General features: G+C 34.9%; 1 pseudogene; it reads right to left on the bottom strand.

Annotated features, from left to right (window-relative positions):
• The window catches only part of LOC107733959 (synaptic vesicle glycoprotein 2B-like), a 14487-nt pseudogene extending 11543 nt beyond the window's left edge, over positions 1-2944 (bottom strand).
• Between the last annotated feature and the right edge of the window lie 3582 nt (positions 2945-6526).

The raw sequence follows: 6526 nt of genomic DNA, 5'->3' as shown, positions 1-6526 counted from the left end.
ATGCAATTATTTATTAAAATTATTGTTAATTGTCTATTAAAATTACTTCATAAACATCACTATTGTATTTTTTATAATGTTATTATATTTTCTTTTCTTTTTGTGTTTGTTTGTATCAATGCTTTGCATTGTTGTGTATGCAGAACAATCATGCCAATAGCATAATTTGAATTTTTAAAAAAAATTAAAGACAGAGATAGAGAGAGTTGTAAGTTGAAAGATAGAGAGATGATGTTTGGTTAAGTAACAGATCTGCATATCTGGATGTTTCATCATTCTAGTTCAGACAAACAGTTTTCCCTCCGATGTTGGATTTTCCACCATCCATCCATATCTCTTATTTTCTAAGAGGGATGTCTGATCCACAACACTGCCTTAAATCAAATCTTCAACTGTGCAGTCTGAAATTCACAAAAAAAAAACAAAAAAAAATCCCATGAATTTTTTTGTAGCCCAGGGCTTTTTAATAGGGTGCGCACCTATTATTATTTGAACTCATTTTTACACAAAAGGAATTTTCTTTTGTGTTTTGACATTTTGACAATCAGCACATCATTCTATAAAACTCAAAGCAGTGCTGGGCAAAACAACAGATCATTTACAGAAATTAATATCTAACTAATATATTTTATTTTATTGACATTTTATTTGCTCATTTATTTTATTACTGTTTTAGACACTGATGATGATGTGATATTGAAAATGTTTTGTCTTTAACTGTGCACTTTTTATTGTGCACTGAGCACTTTTGTATTATTATGGCATCTGAATAAAGACGTTTGAAAATATTTTCTCGAAGGACATTGTGTGCAGGCTTTTGTGCTTCTTTTACTCAGATTTACTGATTTGTCATGATGTTAATAATGTGTCACATGAATATCAACTGAAATAACTTTCCATGAAATTTCAATAAAATTTTGGAATTTGTAGTACGTGTACACAACAGGGATTGACCCGCCGATCCTGCAGGAGATCATCAGAGACTGTGTCTTAATATCATTTAATGGACCAAATTAAATTAAATTTAACCATAAAGCCAGTATAGTGAGTGATTCCATCTTAGCTGTAATCTACAACAAGTAAACGCTGGTAAATAATTTTCAATTGTGAAATATGAAATAATGCAAAAAGTTTATGTACGCTACCATACTAAAGTTTGGGGTCAATTAGGTTTTTAAAAAAAAAAAACTTTATTCAGCAAGGATGCATTAAATGGATCAAAAGTGACAGTAAAGACATTTATAATGTGACAAAATATTTCTGTTTTAAATAAATGCTGATTTGAAATATATATACATCAACAAATTCTAAAATGTGTTACGGTTTTCACAAAAACAACACAACTATTTTCATCACTGGTAAGAAATGTTCAGCATATTACAATGATTTCTGAAGGATCATGTGACACTGAAGACTGCAGTAATGATGCTGAAAATTCAGCTTTGCATCACAGGAATAAATTACATTTTAAAATATATTCAAATAGAAAAACGTTATATTAAATTGTATTAATATTTCAAAATATTACAGTATTTTTGATCAAATAAATGCAGCCTTGGTGAGCATCAGAGACTTCTTTCAAAAACATTAAAAAGTGTTATCGACCCCAAACTTTTGAACGGCAGTGCATATGCATAAATGAATCCCTGCTGCTTTTGGAGTCTCACCCGATTCCTGAGCAGAGTCTGAAGAAGATGAAGATCCCGTATCCCTGTGCAAAACAAGACAGGAAGGAGAAGATGGAGTTGATGGCCAGTGCGTAGAGTAAACACTGTCGTCTGCCCAGTTTATCAGCCAGACCGCCCCACAGGACAGCTCCGATCATCATCCCCACGTACACTATTAAACCTGAACACACAGAGTCAGACAGTCAGCTACCGAGGAACAATAACACAGCAAATCATAGCAAAATGAATACTCGAACTAATTTGAAAACCAAATGTTAAAAACAAAAGTTTCTAGCATTTTTTTCTTTCATTTTTGTCCGGGTTTGGAATAATATGAGGATGAATAAATGATGACAGAATTTAAATTTTGTGTAAAATATCCCTATAAGGTCTAGTATTTATTAGTATGGACAAATTTGTGATCTTTATCACAATCAATATTTAATAAAAGCATCAGAATATCACACCCTGTCTCTGTCTCTCCTAGTCTGTAGTCAGTAGTCTGCTATATATATATATATATATATATAAATCTCTGGGACATCTAGAAGTACCGCAGTGTAGATTTTATTCTTCGAAAGTATGTGAGAGCAGGAGCATTTACATTTGCTATTATTTTCCCAGCCCAAAAATATTTACTTCACATTTTGTTTTTAGCTCAGAAAACTCTGCGTTGAACATAAGTCTAACTCTTTAATTGGGCTTTCCTACAAACAAAGACCTATCAAATTGATTTTGTCTGATCAGAAATGAAGCTGATTCTGATCCCCACTCCTTCACTCACCCAGCATGCCCTTGTCAGCATTCGACAGGCACATGTCCTTCTCGGCACTGGGCAGGGCGAAACTCACTACGAAGCACTCCACCCCATCAGCCATCAGGGCCAGACCCAGCACCGTGAAGAGGGTCCACTGGAAGCGGCCGTGACCGCAGTCTTCCATGATGGACTCGTATTGCTCAGGTAACGTTTCCTTCTCGACCTCAGCTGCCATCCTGGCCTTCATGCGGGCCTGCCTTCGGGCGGCTCTCCGTGCCTCCTTGACCTCGTCCGGATGAGGGATGCCTTGGTACTCGCCCTCGTACATCTGCTCATCTTCATCATGCCCCTCTGTGTCATCACTAGCAGCATCTTCCTCCTCCTGAGGAGGGTAGTCTGTCTGATAGGGGTAAGTGTACTCTCCTCCTCCATATGTGGGATACGTTTCTCCCTGCTGGTTTATATTGTTTTGGTAAGAGTCATCCATTTTGGCTTGAATTTGTTATTTTCTTGAAGACAAAAATAGCTAAATTAGCATATTCTTAGCAGAGTCTTTGGTGACAGTTCCAAATCCAAAAAAGGTCTTAAAATATAAATTGCACCTGACTTAAGTTAAGGCCTCAGTATTTATGACAAATGAGTTAGTTCCCTTTGGTTGGTCCTACACAAGGCCACATGCTGAACCTGAAAGAAAAAGAACATTAGTTAGAAAAAGTTAACAAGTTTGGGGAAAAAATAAGTTCATAAACTTTATGACCCACCTCAGGGTAGATTATACATTTAATTTTACATGAATGAAAACCAGGCTGTGAGACATAATGTAGTCCATTCAATGGGATGCTAGGTTTGAAAAAACAAATGCAATTCCATTGACAAATGAATTTTTAAAAATCTCGCGAAACTTGTTTACACACAAACTTGTATTGACTTTTTATTTTTGCGTGTGTTTGATTCACTAAAAAGAGCCTTAGTCGCGCTGTATGTTTGATTCACTGAAAAGAACCGACTCGTTAATAGTCATTCGTTCCGTAATCGAATTTCACTGGTCATGAAGGAGTAAACTCTTTCTGTACTGTATACTGTATACACCTTATTTTACAATGCGGAAGTAAGCCGCTTTCTGTGAACGTGCGAGACTTCCGCTTCATTAGCCGCGGCAGGGAAATAATGAGAAGAATAACAAAAAAGTGGAAAATTAGAGTATTGTCCATTTATTTTATAAATGCATTTATACAAAACTATTTTGGAGTGATTTGGCTTTTTTCTTTTTTTTTTTGATTGAATTGCAACAAAAAAAAAAGGATGTTTTATTTTTTTATGAATATACTGTTGACTTCAAAATTTGGTATATTGCTGTGCTTCTCAAAGTCCGGACCCACCTCCATTTCGTATTTCAAGAGCACTAATTATTTCCTACTTTGATAAACGCATGTTAAACTTGTAAATCATTTGTTGAGTTTTTTAATTGGAGATGGTCCGAAGTGAAAGTGAAGGCGAGATATTGAAACTTTTCCTTCATGACATTTGTTGTCATGACATCCAGTGACCATATGACGTTTGACATAATCGGGCGATATTTCACCGCTAATATGGGTAATTTTTTATTTATGTTATCACTTAGATTATGGCCATTTGACTTATAGTAGTGTCCAGTGTTTCACAAACATTGAGTTATTTGCAGTAGCATCACATAAGGGAATAAGGCAGTGGCCCAAAAGTATTTGGACATTTAAGTGACACTTAAAAAGAATGTAATTCGACAACAAAATACACACACTTAAGTAAACCTACTTGTCATCAAACTATTTGATCAAAACGTTTTAAATAGTGAATATACTGTTTATGAAGACCATTAGTTGGGCCATTTAAATTTTTTTACAGTGTACAGAATTGGACACTTTATGGTTGTAAAACATTGACCAAATACGTTTAGGTGCCATTTTGCAAACATATAAGCATTGAGTTGTATGTGCTGTCAATAACTTTTGAAATGTTTACAAACAATGGTTACATTCAGCACAAGACAATAATCCCACACTCTCATTGGTCAAGACCGGACCTCATTATAAGCCCTCTACTTATCCAGCCCAAGCCATTTGATCTGACCATGCCAGAGACAAGACATCCTGCTCATTGCATGCCTGAAATCAAATAATTTTATATTGAACAGTTTTGCGCACCTGATGAATAAATGTCATGACGACAAAATGTGTCTGCTTTTATGGCAATACACACTTTCATGACTGTCTATTTAGCAATGGATCAAGACATTGACAATATCAAAATGTCTAAGTACTATAAAGACAGACTGCTTTTCTTGTGCCCTGACATATGCCGTATTTTCTCCCGCTTTCCAAGTTAGAGCTATGATTTAATCCAACTCAAAAACAGATGGATTTTATTTGTTCCCAGAAGGCCAGATTAAATTTGGAGGGTGATGAACATGTCTCTTGATGAAATAATCAAATGTTTGAAGTATAAGAGCAAAACAGATCCATCGATTTTACTGGTTTGCAAAGAAAACACTTTTTTCAACACTTAAAAAAACAACCCATTCCCAATTGTCTCTTGCCCAAACATTAAAAGCAGTAGAAAAGTGATTACTGAGAGGATACATCTACATTCCCTGAGTATCCCGTCTCAACCTGGTCATCGGGATCTGACGGCCCCAGATGGGCATTACGTAACTTTAGACTTGCACTGTGACAAAATAAGCAAAAACAAACCTAGCGAATGAATGCAGTTAGGTCTGTAGGGACTGTTAAGGGATTAGATCATAATATTCATCCATTTACAATGTTCTGAATGCCATCTGTATTTAAAACTAGTATGCACATACATGTCCTGGCACACTATCAGATATATATTGAATGTACATTCAAATTTCATGTAGTTTACATTTTAAATTTCAATTAAAATATTAATCATAATAAATAATTACAATAATTTATGAATTAATAATAATAATAATCATCATTTATTTGTTTACATTTTAAATTGCATTTTAAAACATTAACCAACATTACTATATCTAACATCTGAAAGCTAAACTGAAATCAATAATTAAGTGTTTATACAATCTTCCCACTAAGTTAATTTGTGACATCCTCTCCTATCCATAGATGGCTGCAAGTGCACATGGTGTGGGCGGGTCTTTCGTGATGTCACCAGGAGGAGACGGTACCTAATAGAGGGCAAGTCTGAAGGGCATGTTTGCTTAAGCATGTCACCTGTTGCCTCTGGACAATGGCAGTCACCTTTAACCCTGTGTCAACATACTTTATTCAGATATACTTAGGCATTTTAATTGGTTGTTGTCATAGTCTGACATTAAGGTTTAATAAAATATTTTAATATTTTTTTAAATTTCACCACTCAAACTTTGCAACATTTCAGCCAGAAACTTCCTCAGGCATAGTACAAAAGAAAAAGTAATGTATGTTTGGATTTTACAAGTTTTTTTTTTTTAAGACAAATTATTATAATATATAATGGTATATCAGGCTGCAATTTGTCGTAAAGCTAAATGTAAGAAAAAAACATGCTTGACATATTTCAATAGCTATTTTATTTTAGAGCTATTGTCATTTTACAATTGCAATCCCATTGGAGGACAGATGGGAGCAAAAATGTCAATGGCTTAAAGTCAATAAACAATCTGTTGTACACAATGAAAGGCAATGTGTCATAGCTCTTTGCATCAGATTTATAGATCTGCAAAATACTAGCATGCAACAGTCACTTTCAAACTGTAATTCTAATCCCTGCTTATGGTTTTCATTTTACTGTTGTGATCCAAACGGATGTATAGTCAAATATTGTGATCTGTCATTTGTAGGACTACTGACATTTAAAGTTGAATGTGAAGCATTCGCCAAATGCAGGCATTATTTAAAAGCACGGGCTTTGAAAGCAGTTTTAAAATGGCTTAAAATCCAAATGAAATGAAATGAACTTACCAGAATTATTATTCCTTTATGTTTGATGGCGTTCAACACAAATCCAAAGGAAAAGTCCTGGCAGAGTTTCAGAAGGCAAGCCCTACATGTCACCTTAACAGGAAGCTGTTGGGCAGACCAGAGGATTATGGGTCGACCTCATG

This window comes from Sinocyclocheilus rhinocerous, unplaced genomic scaffold (assembly GCF_001515625.1).
Source record: "Sinocyclocheilus rhinocerous isolate Xijiao unplaced genomic scaffold, SAMN03320098_v1.1 scaffold760, whole genome shotgun sequence".
Classification (NCBI taxonomy): domain Eukaryota; kingdom Metazoa; phylum Chordata; class Actinopteri; order Cypriniformes; family Cyprinidae; genus Sinocyclocheilus; species Sinocyclocheilus rhinocerous.
The sequence above is the reverse complement of the archived record's forward strand: the minus strand, read 5'-3'. Positions and strand labels throughout refer to the sequence as shown.